Raw genomic sequence first — 14,711 nt, 5'->3', positions numbered from 1 at the left:
ATACCAGACAGGTGCCTTTGATGGGCATCTGTCCCAGAACTCAGACAGAGGACCTTGCTCTTCCTTGTGTTCACTACACCCATTAATTCAAGGAGAGATAATAGCTAGTGAACCTGGGATGTTATGTGTGTCATGCATGTGCCCTTCCAGTGAGATATGGCCCCCTATCCAATATTGCATGTGAGATGGAGATGTGCTGCCCAAGAACTCAGCTTCTGATCCTTTCTAGGTGAACAGCCCTTTAGCTGGAGATGCTTGCCAAGCAGATGACTTACACAGGATCTATGACACATTCCCCATCTCAAGGCAAAGGAACACAAGAACACTCTACTGTGCTTTAGAATCTTTATTAATTGCCATATGGACATATTATACTCCCCCCATAGAGGAGTTATTCAAAGAGATGAAAAGAGAATGACCCCCAGGACCACCATGATGATAAAGAGAAGACAACTGGCATGCCTCCTTGAAGGAAAACAAAGAAAAGTAAGAAGCAGATGAGAAGAATCCAGGGTTGTAGAAGGAGGCAGGAATAAACTTAAGGCAAAGGAACAGATGAATCCAAGGAGTCTGCCAGCATGGAGGAGGCAGCAGCTCTCAACACTTCACTGAACTTCTTCAGCAGCAGCCTTGCTTAGGATAGCAGCAACAGGAACCACAGCCGCAAGATCCACAGCCACAGCCACAGGAACCACAGCCGCAAGAGTTGCAGCAGGAGGGGGAACAGCAGCAGCAGCAAGGAGTGCAGCAACAGCAAGGAGTGCAGCAGCAGCAGGGGCAGCAGCAGCACTTGCAGCAGGAGGGAGAGCAGCAACAATTGGAGCAGCAGGACATCTTAGCGGTGGAGAGGGAAGGCGGAGCTGAAAGGATTCAAGGGATTTCTCATTAAGCAAACACAACACAATATTAAGGACACCTTAGATATCCAAAGATTACAGCTTAAGACCAACATGAAATGCATGATTAAAGAATGCTACACATTGCATCAAGGAAAGGAATGCATAAACTGGCCTCTTCTGAGTCTCCCTTGGGAACTCACTAGAAGTCAGGCTAACATATCTTGAGAGAATTCTCTTTGAGCCGCCAACATCCTATTATGCAACACATGACATGCTTGGCAGAAAAAAAGAGTATCTTAGATCTTGTGCAACACAATACTAGGCAAACGTTTTAGTCCTACAATGCTGAAAGAATTCAGGCCTAAAGGCAAGATCCCAACTTCTCTTTGAATGAATAATGACATGTCTTGTAACAAATGGCATTTGCAAGAGACCTGGGTGAGATCTTCAATCCCTTGCACTCAAGAGATAAGAAGGTTTTGAATTAGAATTAGCATCTAATTAGTACGCTTTTCTCCATGCACAACTCCCATGAGGCAGCAAAACAAGATTGGTCACCAAGAATAAGAAATATAGTGAACCAGTTTCGTTGCAAAACCGGAGCTGTTAGACTACATCCAAAAGACCTGAAGCTCTCCTGAAATCTAGGAAACCGAAAGAATGAAGACAGAACATACCTTTTTCAGCAATAAGATTTGGTGTGGATGTTTGATCCAGTGAGTGAGTGAGGAACTCCTGAATGTTGGGCCTTTATATACACCTCTGTGAATCCTTCTGCAAGCAATTATGCACCACTCAATGATGACAAGGTCTTCATTAAAAGTCCTCTACCACACAATCATCAGCTACATTATTCTTGACTCTGTCCACATCTGTCTATTTTAAAGGCAGGTGATTAAAGTTATTCTGCAGTTGCATCACAGTAATTTCCAGTTCTGTCCAAAGGGGGCACTTATGGAATTGCTTCAAATCAATTATGTTCAGATGAACAGGCATCATATGTGTTTCTCTCTGAGATCTGATGCCATAGGGTATTAGTTTTTAGATCATTTATCTGTGGACAAAACCTTTAGGACATTCTTTCTGTGTACAACATGCAACATGTACTCAAGGCAGGCCCATTAAAGTTCATAGACATGGCTGACTTTGGTTTATTCATTTCAGCGCTACTACTCTAAGTAGAACTTCTGGATACAAGCCAATTACTTTTGCAAGGCTCAGATGTCTAGTGCAAATTAGGCTGTGATATGCTTTCTGTGTGACAGAATGCTGGAAGACAGGCATCAGAGGTAACCCAAATGTACTGCAGTAGTCCAGCACTTAATTTTTGCTGTAGTAAACATATGTGAAAGCCACATATAAATTTTTTAGAGAATGGGACTGCTATTGTTCACCCTCCTGCTAAGCTAACCAAACAGCCACAAATACAGTGGGAAATGCTATTCATGTTTGCTCATTGCTGATAAATATGTGTTATGAGAATCAAATAACGTCCCATGGATCCAAACGTCAGACCCTTTGAGCTTGGGGCGGGAGGTAGAGTCAGAAGATCCGACGGTATTTCCTGGTAAAAGAAGGTGTTGGATCACGATGAGAAACTCCCACGGCATCCATTCATCTTAGCGTAATTGTTTTCAAAAACAGTCCCATAACTGCCCCTTTAATCAGGGCTGAGAATTACAGTGTTTCCAGAATGCAGTTTTAATCATATACTTTAAAGGGGGGGGGGTGAATACAGTCAGAGGTCATGCCCCAGATGACAGTGTGGGGCAGCATCAAGGTTTAATGCAGACCATTTAATTCTTCAGTTGTGCATCATGGATTGTGAAAGGGTTGACAGAGGTATACAAAAAGGTCCACCTTCTTGGAATACTTCATCAACACACTGGATCCAATATCCTCACAGCACCTCCTATACTGAACAAAGATAAGCTCATTTCCAATATTTATGCATTCTTCCTATTTACTGCAGGGGAGCTGAAGGTTTGAGGGAGGCCAGTGACTCTGGTCTTGTGAAATGCATCTGAATCAAATGAACAGAGGAGCCAACAGTCTCACAATTTGGATTCTGTTAGCATTTCAGATTGCAGCATCTCAACCAGCATATTTTAATACATAGATGAAAAGTGCTTTGAATAACAGACTCCTTGTAGGTTCTTTGGGTTTTACCTGATGGGATCATCTAATTATCTCTTCAGCATATCTGCATGATGGATGCTACTTTTTCATAAGTTGTATTTCTGAGGACTGACCACTTCCCTTGCCTTTGGGCTGTTGAATGGAGTCCTTATTACATTAGAAGAAGAAGAAGAGAAGAGTTTGGATTTGATATCCCGCCTTTCACTCCCTTTAAGGAGTCTCTAAGCGGCTAACATTCTCCTTTTCCCTTCCTCCCCCACAACAAACACTCTGTGAGGTGAGTGGGGCTGAGAGACTTCAAAGAAGTGTGACTGGCCCAAGGTCACCCAGCAGCTGCATGTGGAGGAGCGGAGACGCAAACCCAGTTCCCCAGATTACGAGACTACCGCTCTTAACCACTACACCACACTGGCTCTCAGTGACTTCCCTAGAGATATAAATTTCTTCTCGTATCAACTGAGGAGGAATATTTCACCCATGATATATTTCAAGTATACATCTAAAATTACTAATGTCTAGAACATAAAAAGGTGACACAGGGAAATAACCAGGGAACATGTCATATATATCAATCTGTGAGAGAATCAAGACTGCTTGCAAAGCCCTTTTGCTTTTATACTGGGGGACACATCTGAGTTTCTTTTTAGATAAAGGGGGAAATGGCCCAGGATTTAGTGTGAAGGTAAAACCAATATTGAATTCTTGGTTGGACAGAATGCTCCATTTCAACACTCAACAGACAGACATTTCTCCCATATTTTATATGACACACAAATCTTTGTGTAATATAGGCAAATAATTTCAGCTCCCTCAGGAGTAGGAGAAAAGGTATGTGAAATATGCAGTGCTTAATGAAAAGTAAAATGTGTCTTTAACACATCAGATGACGTGGCACTTAGTTAACTGGTGATCCCTTGATTTCCTGCAGCTCAAGCTTCCTTCTCTTCCTCAAGATGTCCTGCTGTTGCCAGTGTGGCTGCTCCCCTTGCTGCTGCAAGCAATGCTGCTCTTCCCCCTGCTGCTGCTCTTCCCCCTGCTGTGGTTCTGGGTGCTGCGGGTCTTCCTGCTGTGGCTGCAAATGCTGCTATCCTAAGCAATGCAAATGCTGAAGAACCCCAAGGGAAGCTCTCAATGTTTACAGGGAATCTACAATTGATAGTCCATTGAATAATCCCACCACCATGAGTGCTGGCTTCAAGGGCTACTGCTTGATTCCTCACATTCAGACTTTATATCTCTCTGGAATGTGTTTAATCCTCAAGTTGTGTCTTCCTCTCCTCTTTTAGTTCTGCACTCTTTGATTCGCCTGAATATTCTCCTAGGAGCCATCTCTAACGAGGCATTTCCCATGGTGCCATCATGACTCTCTCAATGTGTGTGACTCTTTCTCTTTCTCTCTCTTCTACATTTCTAATTCTTCTTTTATTGTACAATCTACCTGCTTGCATGGCAACTAATAAAATGGCAAACCGTCTCCTAAAGTCTTGTTTTATCTTCACCTTAAATTGAATTGAGGGGAGACTCAATGTGTGTGAGCAGCACTACTTTCAATGTACATCATACCCCACCCCAATCGATGGCATTGAATGATCCCCGGGGGGTTGGGGAAAATGCACTGCTGCTTGAGTTATTGAAGGGTTACTCCAATATGATGTAGGTAGATGATTCTGGGGTAGGTGGACCAACATGCTATAGAAGCAATAGCAGAGCAACTGTTCTGTAAGCAGAATGTCCAAGGTTCAACCAATGACATCTGCAGTTAGCAAAATCTTAATCAGCAGTGTTGCTCACTTCCAACCTGTGCTTGCATTCTTCCTGAAGACATCTCAATGGAGTCACTGTAGGAAACTGTTTGGTAGTGGAAGAAACTAGCTGGTCATTTCTTCTGGAGGGGTCATTTGGAGCAGTCTACTTCTATCCTTATGACTGTGTTCCAGGTAATTTAAAAACATACAAACATGGGGTTGGAGTAGATGACTCTTGACTCCCTTCTAACTCTAAGATTCTATGATTCTAAGAAGAGCAAATCAATGGCCTGTCTGGTCTTGCACCCTGTCCTCACAATGGCGAGCCAGATGCCTATAGCAGGCATGTAAAACAGGTAGATCATAATCTACCAGTAGATCACTGGATATCTGTGGCAGATCACTGGTAGATCACTGGCTCCCCCAAAAGACTCTGAACAACTGTGGCTCCCCTAAAAAAAGTTCAACATCTTACCTCCTCCCTTAAAAAACTCAACAACTTTGACCTAAACCCCACTGCCACTTTTTAACTCTGTGTGTAGATCACAGTCTCTTGGGAGCTGGCCACCCCTGGCCTATGGCACACAATCAGAACACAAACACAAGAGCACTGTGGCTTCCAGCAACTGGTATTAAGAACCATCACTGCCTAAAACTTGGAGACATTGCACAGCCATTGTGGTTAGTAGCTCTGGGAAATTCCACCTCCATGAATTTGTCAACTCCTGCTTTAAAGCCATCTAGGTTGGTGGTCAACACAGCCTCCCGTGGGAGCACCTTTCATTGTTTTAGCTATGCACTGCATGAAGACCTTCTCTGAGATATTCCAGCAGTCAGCTTTTAGACAATGAAAGGTAAAACACACACAAATACACACATGATCTTACACTACCCCAACTGATGGGAGGCTGGGAATTTACCTGGTAGGCTGAGGATAAGTAGACTCAAAGGGCTACTAGTTCAAATTAGCCTCAATATCCCTCCATCCTTCAATTATTTAACAAACCAACAAAATACTCTCAAAATTGTAAGAATTTACCCATTTTGCATGGAGGCATTTCATTATAAGATGGACACTGACTGGCATCAGCTCTCCGGAGATGAACTTAGACTTTTCTGCATGCAAAATAAATGCTCTATCACGGAGCTACAATGCTTCCTTCCTAAATGCCCTTTGGGGTTTCCTCCCAATTCTACTATTCCTCCAATTCTATGATTCTATTATTCTATGAATTTCTGGTGGCAGGTTCTCCATCTCCATCCCATCATCAAAACACTACAACTGCCAGGTGGACTTTGTCCAAAGCCTTAGTTTAATCAATGCACACTATTTCTGCAGCAGCCCTGTGATCCACCAAGCTAATCTATCAAAAAAAGAATTGAGATTCATCTGGTATGAACAATATTTTGAGAAATCCATGTTGAGTCTTAGTAATCGCAACATCCTTTCCTATGTGCTCATAGGCCAACTGTTTAATTATCCGTGCTATAATCTTTCCTGGTATTGATGTCAAGCTGACCAGTCTGCAGCTACGTGAGTCTTCTCCCCACATACAAACTGTTTGAAGATGGGAACAGCATCTGCCCTTGTCCAGTCTGCAGGGACCTCACGATTCCTCAATGGATTCTCAAAAATTATGGACAGAGGCTCTGTGGTTATATCTGTAAGCTCCTTTAGTACCCTTGGGCGCAACTCATCAGGCCTTGCCAATTTGAATCCATTTAAAGTAGCTAGGTGTTCCCTTGCCCCCTCTTTTCCTAGCTGAGGCTGCAGTTCCTTCCTTGCACCTTTTATCCTGTTGTCACCAGGTTAGGTTCTGCTTTAATAATAAGTGAAGAGAGGGACAATGTAGGGATTCAGCAGTTTCATCCCTTTTGCAAGACCAAGGTCATTCGGAGCTTTTGCTTGCCTGACCTTCATACTGCAACTGTTGGCTACTGGTGTAGACCCTTCCTTCATGATTTCTCATTTCCTCCATTTAGCAGATATGCCCTTCTGAAATTTCATCTGTAAGCCACTGATTTCTTTAGAGGACTCCAACTTTTCTTTCTTCTTGGAATAGTCTGGAATTGTCTGGAACTTGTTGGTATTCTCTGTCTTTGTGCCTTCAATATTTCGCCTTTAAGAAACTCCCATCCCTCTTGGACTCCCTTCTCTTTGAGTTTTTCTGACCATGGGATCTCACCCATTTTCAAATACATCCAGATTTCCCATGTCTCTGTATCATGAAACCCAAGAAGACATGATCAGTTCCTTCCCAGGTCCCCAGTACTTCTAATTCAATGATGAATTCCTGCCAGTTGGTAAGGACCAGGTCCAGTATAGATAATCTCCTTGCTGCTTCCTTCACCTTCTGGGCAATGAAATGATTAGTGAAGGAAAGTGAGGAATTTGTTGGGAATTATATTCTTGGGAGTGTGAGAGTTTGAACAGTTATCCAGAAGTCTCCTCTCAATCCAATTTAAGGGAAAGATACACCAAACTATAAGAGATGCTTTATCATTTTATTTGTTGCCATGAGAGCAGGTAGATTCTACAATAGCAGAAGGTTAAGAAATGTAGCAGAGATAGAAAAGAGCGAGAAAAGAGAGTCACACACATTTCAAATGTCTTCCTTGTTAGAGAATGGCTGAGTGAATCAGGAAGATGAGTGCAAGGAGTCAACCAGCAGCCTTGACGCCAGAGCTCCTGATGCTGGGATTATTCATTGGACTGTATGCTGTAGACTTCCTGTTTGCATTCAGAGCTCCCCTTGGGGTTTTTCAGCATTTGCAGCCACAGCAGGAAGACCCACAGCACCCGGAACCACAGCAGGGGGAACAGCAGCAGCAGGGGGAGCAGCAACAGCTGGGGGAACAGCAGCAGCAAGGGGAGCAGCAACACTGCTTGCAACAACAGGGGGAGCAGCAACACTGCTTGCAACAACAGGGGGAGCAGCAACACTGCTTGCAACAGCCGCAGCCACAGCAGGGGGAACAGCAGCCCTGTTTGCAGCAGCAAGGGGAGCAGCCACACTTGCAACAGCAGGACATCTTGAGGAAGAGAAGGAAGCTTGAGCTGCAGGAAATCAAGGGATCACAAGTTAACTAAGTGATACATTGTCAGATGTGTTGAAGACACATTTTACTGGTGCTTTGCGTTAAGAGCTGCCTATTTCACATCGTTTTCCTCTTACTCGTGACACAGCTGAAATAATTTCCCTATATTAAACAAAGATTTGCTTGCTCTATAAAGCATGGGAGAAACATCTGCCTGATGAATGCTGAAATGGACCAATTTGTCCAAACAAGAATTCAATGGTGATTCTGCCTTCCTTGTAAATCCAGGACCATTTTGCTTTCTGTGTTAAGGGGAACTCAGAGGTTTCCTCAAATATAAAATAAACAAGAGCCTTGAGGAAATCCAGATTCTACCATAGCTGGATGCATATTACACATGGGCTGGTTATATCTATGTGTTACATTTTTTATGCTGCTGACATCAATTATTGTATATATCCATGTATCTAAAATGCATGGAATATTCTTCAGTTGATATGTGAAAAAGTTATTATCTCCAGGGCAGTCACTACTTCATAATTGCCCTGAGGACTTCAGTTAACAGCCCAAAGATGACTTAAATGGTCAGTCCTCAGAACTAAAAATTGCAAATCCATGAAACAGATATGAAGAGATAATTCGATGATACCATCTACTTTGGCCTTGCCCTGCCAACGAACCTATAAAAAGTCAGTTATAGAAAACACTTTAGCTTTATGAAATAAAATATGCCAGTTGAGATGCTGAAATCTGGAACACTAAAAAAATCCAGTTTTGAGACTGTTAGCTCCTGTGCACATTCCGTTCAGAATGATTTTGCAAGACCAGAGCCACTGGAGTACCTGCTTATAATTTTCATTTTCCTGCAATGAAGAAAACAAGAAGAATGATTAAATATTTGGAAACAAGCTTACCTTTGTTGACTATAGGAATTGGTGTGTGGATATTGGATCCAGAGAGTGAATGAAGAACTCCAGGATTGTGGTCCTTTTATATGGTTCTGTGAACCCTTCCGCAAGCCATGAGGCACTAATCATGAATGCGAAGCTCTACATTAAACCTTGACGTTGGCCTCCACCACACATTATTAGCTGGTGCGTGATCTATAACTGTATTCACAACCCCTATTATTTATCTATATAAATACAGAAAAAATTAAAACTGCATTCTGGAAACACTGTAATTCTCAGGCCAGATGAAGGGGCAGTTTTAAAACAATTATGCTATGATGAACGGAAATAATGAGAGCTTCTCATTGAGATCCTGCACTGTTGTTTTTTTAGCCAGGAAAAATTCTCCAGATCTTCTGACTGTACTTCCTGCCTCAAGCTCAAAGCACCTGACGATTGTATTCCCAGGTCTTGGAATTTGATCCTCATAACACTTATTTATCAGCAATGAGCAGAGGTCAATAGCATGTGCCATCTTTTATTTTTTATTTTTTAAAAAGGAGCTGAGCTGGAAAGTGAATGATAGAAGTTGCACATGTTTTTATTTAATATGTAGCTTTAACAAATGTTCATTGCAGTAAAAAATAATTGATAGACTTGGGCTCCACAGCCTAATTTTCACCTGACATCTGAACCATGCAAAAGCAATTAGCTTGCATCCAGCTGAGTTCTACTTAGAGTAGGCAAACCTAGGTTAGCCATTTCTATGGACTTTAATGGGCCTGCTCTGAGTGTGACTAGCAGTGGTTTCGATCCAGTGTCCTTAAAATATCTATCATCCTAAATCATTGTCTTATTAACATCACTTTATATATGCTGCAGGTTTTTTAAAGAAAGAATGGCCTAAATGTTGTGTCCACAGCTAAACAATCTGAAAACTAAATCGCTTAGGCATAAGATCTTTGAGAGAAGCCCATTTGATGCCTGTTCATCTTAACATATTTGATTTCAAGCAATCCCATAAATGCCCCCTTTGGACAGAAGGGAAAATTAGTGTGTTACTACTGCAGAATAGCCTTAATCACCTGACTTTAAAAACCTCAGCGTAATTTTGACCTGACATCTGAACCATGCAAAAGCAATTGGCTTGCATCCAGCTGAGTTCTACTTAGAGTAGGAAAGTCTAAGTTAGCCATTCCTATGGAGTTTAATGGGCTTGCTCGGAATAAGACTTGCAGTGGCTACTACTCAGTGACTTTAAAACAACTATCATCCTAAATCCTTGTTTTATTAAAATCACTTTATACATGTTGCATGCTGTACTTAGGCATGCTGGCCTAAAAGTTGTGTCCACAGGTAAACAATCTGAATACTAAATCCCTTAGGCACCAGATCTTTCAGAGAAGCGCATATGATGCCTGTTCATCCAAACATATGTGATTTCAAGCAATCCCATAAGTGCCCCCTTTGGACAGAAGGGAGAATTAGAGTGTTACTACTGCAGAATAGCCTTAATCACCTGACTTTAAAAAGGAAGGATGTGGACACAGTCAAGGATCATGCACCAGATGATTGTGTGGTAGAGGCCCATATTAAGGTTTAATGAAGACCTTGTCATCATTGCGTGGTTCATAATTGCTTGCGGAAGGGTTCACAGAGGTGTATATAAAGGCCCACCATTCAGGAGTTCTTCACTCATTCACTGGATCCAACATCCACACCGGTTCTTATTACTGAAAAAGGTATGTTCTGTCCCACTATCTCTTCATTCTTTTGGTACCCTAGATTTCAGGAGAGCTTGAGGTCTTGAGGATGTAGTCTAACAGCTCTGGTTTTTCACTTCATCTTGCTCACTATCTTACTCTTGGTGACAAATCTTGGCCTCCTGCCACATGGGGAGTTGTGCATGGACAAAAGCTTGATTTCTTAGATGCTAATTCAAATTCAAGACTCTCTTGGACACAAGGGATTCAAGATCTCAAAAAGGTCTTCTGGATACAAAACATGTCTTTACTCATTCACAGAGAAGCTATGATCTTGCCTTCAGGCTTCAATTCTCTCAGCATTTTAGGACTAGAAATTTGCCTACTATCGCCTTGCACAGGATCTAAAATGGGGGCGGGGGTTTTCTTACCAAGCACACATTTCATATTGATCTACAACTATAATGGCTGAATATAATTCACCTGTCAAACATGTGTGTTCATGAGGAAACCAGCAGGGCCTGTGGCTCCCGGTGGAGAAGGAGGTGGTTCCTGAACAATCTGTTGTGCAATTGCTGAAATGGCACAGCACACCTGACCTGAGCAAGAATCAAGGATCAATGCTCTAGATAAGCAGAAGAGAAGAGATTCATAACCAGGACAACACTGCATCCTAGCAGAAATGTTGGAATTTTGCCAACCAAAATGTACTTTTAGGATCACTCAGAGGGAAACATGATGTGGAAATCATGTCTTTTCTGGTCTCCTGAATTCAGAGCATCTCTCTACAGTGTTTTAATATGCCTAAGGATGTTGATTACTTAATGGGAAATCCCTTGAATCCTTTCAGCTCCGCCTTCCCTCTCCACTGCTAAGATGTCCTGCTGCTCCAATTGTTGCTGCTCTCCCAGCTGCTGCAAGTGCTGCTGCTGCCCCTGCTGCTGCTGCAGTCCTTCCTGTTGCTGCACTCCTTGCTGCTGCTGCTCTTCCCCCTGCTGCTGCAACTCTTGCAGCTGTGGTTCCTGTGGCTGTGGCTGTGGATCTTGTGGCTGTGGTTCCTGTTGCTGCTATCCAAAGCAAGGCTGCTGCTGAAGAAGTTCAGTGAAGTGTTGAGAGCTGCTGCCTCCTCCATGCTGGTGGACTCCTTCGATTCATCTGTTCCTTTGTCTTAAGTTTATTCCTGCCTCCTTCAACAACCCTGGATTCTTCTCATCTCCTTCTTACTTTGCTTTGTTTTCCTTCAAGGAGGCATGCCAGTTGTCTTCTCTTTATCACCTTGGTTGTCCAGGGAGTCACTCTCTTTTCATCTCCTTGAATAACTCCTCTGTGAAAAGAAAACTTTTCCCTGTGGCATTTAATAAAAATTATAAAGCATGGTACATAGCCTTGTTGTGTTCATTTGCCCTGAGATGCAGAATGTGGCAAAGATCCCCAAACAGATGATCTGCTTTGCATTCTCCAAGAATCTCCAGCTGAAGAGCTCCCAGCCTAGAAAAGATCACTGACTGAGCTCCTGGGGAGCATATCTCCATCTCACATACAATATTGGAAAGGGGGGCACATCTCATTGGGAGAGCACATGCATGGCACCCTGTCAGGGCTGGTTCAGCTGCGGTTCAGCACTGAGACTCAGAGAGGATCAGTAAAGTTAATTCTCAATTCGAGATATGAAACACAAACAAGAGGTCTCCACTGGCAGGACTAGTCTGATGAAACAGTTGCCAGAACTGAGGATCTGAGCCTCCTAAGCCGCTTCCCCAGCCAGCTGCCTTCCTAACCATCACAAACGCATTTGAGGAGAGGTTCTCTGCGCCTTTTGTTCTGCTCATGTAACATCCTCCTCTTTCTTGGGGACAGGGGAGGAGGAGAGAGGAAAATAGTGGAACTGGCAGGTTGCTATGGATCTGTCACAGCCTCAGCCCCTCCTCCTTCTCAGCTGCCTTACTCTAATGTAAAACTGTGGCTTGCTCAGACTCCAGCCTGTCTGTTCCCCTTCTTTCTCTGAACTGTCCTGTATCCCACCATCATTGTCCTGGCTCAGAGGCTTCCAGTTCTGATGTTCCCCTGGTGGGCGGTCCTTTTCCCGCTGGCTGTAGCCTCCCACCATTCCTCCTTATCTAGCCAGGCCCTGATACACATGTAACATCCAAGGATCACTAGCCGGTATCTCTCCTTGATAAACACACAAGACATAACCAGCTGTACTTTTGAATAAATAAGGTATACTATTCATTGGATCAAATTGTTGATTCCAACAAAAGTCTCATAAAGTTCAACGAAAAAAGCAGAAGACCCAGTGGATCAGTTCATTCTCTGGTCAGTTCATGCATAACGTCCATACATGTATAAGTGTCTATTCCACCTGTCTGTTCATAGAGTCCAATAATCCACATGAAGGGTTGTTACAGTTCCACAGAATCCTTTCACAGAGTCTAAGACAAGGATTTCCGGAATATTAGCCTTGTTTCGCCATCCTAGGCTTCATCAGTAGAACAGGCTGTAGGTAATGCAAATAAATACAATATCGTAATCTCACACATTTTTACAGCAAAATTAATATAAAAAACCATGAACAACTGTACATACCATATGTCATATTACAGGATAGTGGATCTTATCTCTCCTTGAGCAAATGGATGTAATGAGAATGGGAAGAAGTAATTCCCTTTCTCTGAAGTCTAGGACAGTTCCCCATCAGAGGCACCTGTCTGGTGGGTGGCAGGAAGGAGTTCTAAAAACAGAACACTAAAAACCTGATTAAAATGGTGTGTAGTAGGGATTTCCTGATAGGTGTTATTTGCATGAGGCTCTCTCCTGCAAACCTCATTGATTGGATGGCTATTGAAGGGAAGAGATTATACTTTGAAGTGCATCATTTTGAGTGCTACTTGTGGATCCAGGCTAATGTATTTTGATAACATTGAAGATAGCAACTGATTTGACCACCCCTCCTCCTCCAAGATCTCCTCTCTTAGCCCATGGATTTATTCACCCATGTATATGAATTCTGCCTCCCACTAGGAACTGAACTATACTCTAAGTTCATAAACCCTGGGGTCCTAAATGAATCCATACCTCAGTGGGATATCCTAGCTTTCTTTGCAGCAATCACGAGACCCTTGGCAAAAAAAGAGCTTTTGATAGACCTCCTTGGGACCTTAACTCACTCTGTCCATCACAGCTGTGAGTCTGGGATTGTCCTTTGATTCACTAATATCTCAATTATTTGCATAAGTGCTGTCATACAGCTAACCTTGTTGTCTAGTATGAGAAACAAGATTCAATATGGCATTCTCTGAGTGAGTGAAGAACTACCAGGTGGTGGACCTACTTATGCAGCTCTGCGACTGCTCCCCCTAGTAGTGAGCCATTACTCAACAATGCTCATGTCTCCATTAAAACACGGCATTGGCTTCCACTACAACATCATCTGGTGTATGATCCTTGACTGTGCACACCCCCTTCATTAGAGCTGTTTCTTTGTAGTTAACCTTGTAATTCTCACTCCCTAGCCAAAATGGCACTCATAGGGATGGATAGACAACATGAGTTGCTCGGTCAGTCCAGGATGAGGAATGTGTGGCACAGATGAGGAATGTGTGGCCTCTCCAGATGTTTCTGGACTACAGTTCCCGCCATCCTTTATTGCTGGCCATTCTGGCAAGGTCTGATGGGAGCTGGAATCCTACAATACCCTGGTGGCCCAATTCCCAATCCCAACCCTATGAATTCATTTCAAAACTGAAAGCTTATTGATTCCTCTGCCTGCTCAGAACATCTGGCATTGGATTTTTCTGCTCATGTGCTTGCTCTCTCTTAATAAATATATTCATCACTGCTAAAAAATATATTATTAATGCTGCTACTAGGTTGTATCTAGTAATGTATGGAGACAGATATTTGCCACATGAATAGTTAGTCACAGTCACTCTTTCCATTCTTCTACAGTTCAGCTTCCATTATTCTGTTCTTCATCTTTCTGCTATGGCCAAAACTAATGCAGTTAATTATGCAAATGACTTCAATACATTTAAACAGAAACACAATATTTCAATAAATAACGAAATTAAGTAATGTTTGTGGACTAAACAAAAGCTTGCAAATACACTCATATTCATTTGTATTGTTTCTCATGGCATCAATAAAAAGGATAACGGCACACTTCTACACACTCACACACTCACACACAACACCCCTCAGAAAACAGGAAACATCTGTTTGGACACTGTGGGATACCAGCTGCTAAACTAGATAGACCCACCCCTACCTAAGTCTGATCAATCAGGACATTTATTTTGTCCTTCAAGTTTCTGTGACAGAGTGTCAGCAGCTGAGCAGGGGAGGAATGGTGGAGGC

General features: G+C 42.7%; 2 long non-coding RNA genes across 2 annotated transcripts in view; both read right to left on the bottom strand.

The window, feature by feature from the left end:
• Nucleotides 1–331: 331 nt before the first annotated feature.
• On the bottom strand, nucleotides 332–1,559 carry LOC307205869. The gene is made up of 2 exons (XR_013834138.1): nucleotides 1,517–1,559; nucleotides 332–860 (listed from the first exon to the last, which is right to left on the bottom strand). It is a non-coding gene; the product is annotated as an uncharacterized lncRNA (long non-coding RNA).
• Nucleotides 1,560–7,475: 5,916 nt separating this feature from the next.
• Nucleotides 7,476–14,711, bottom strand: part of LOC307205838 — a 39,863-nt gene continuing 32,627 nt past the window's right edge. The window contains exon 3 of the long non-coding RNA XR_013834099.1: nucleotides 7,476–7,571. This is a non-coding gene — a long non-coding RNA (uncharacterized lncRNA). The remainder of the gene's footprint in view (nucleotides 7,572–14,711) is intronic.

Source organism: Podarcis cretensis (assembly GCF_951804945.1).
Source record: "Podarcis cretensis genome assembly, chromosome: 16".
Taxonomy (NCBI): Eukaryota; Metazoa; Chordata; class Lepidosauria; order Squamata; family Lacertidae; genus Podarcis; species Podarcis cretensis.
Note: the sequence above shows the minus strand (reverse complement) of the source record. Positions and strands in the feature narration are given on the sequence as shown.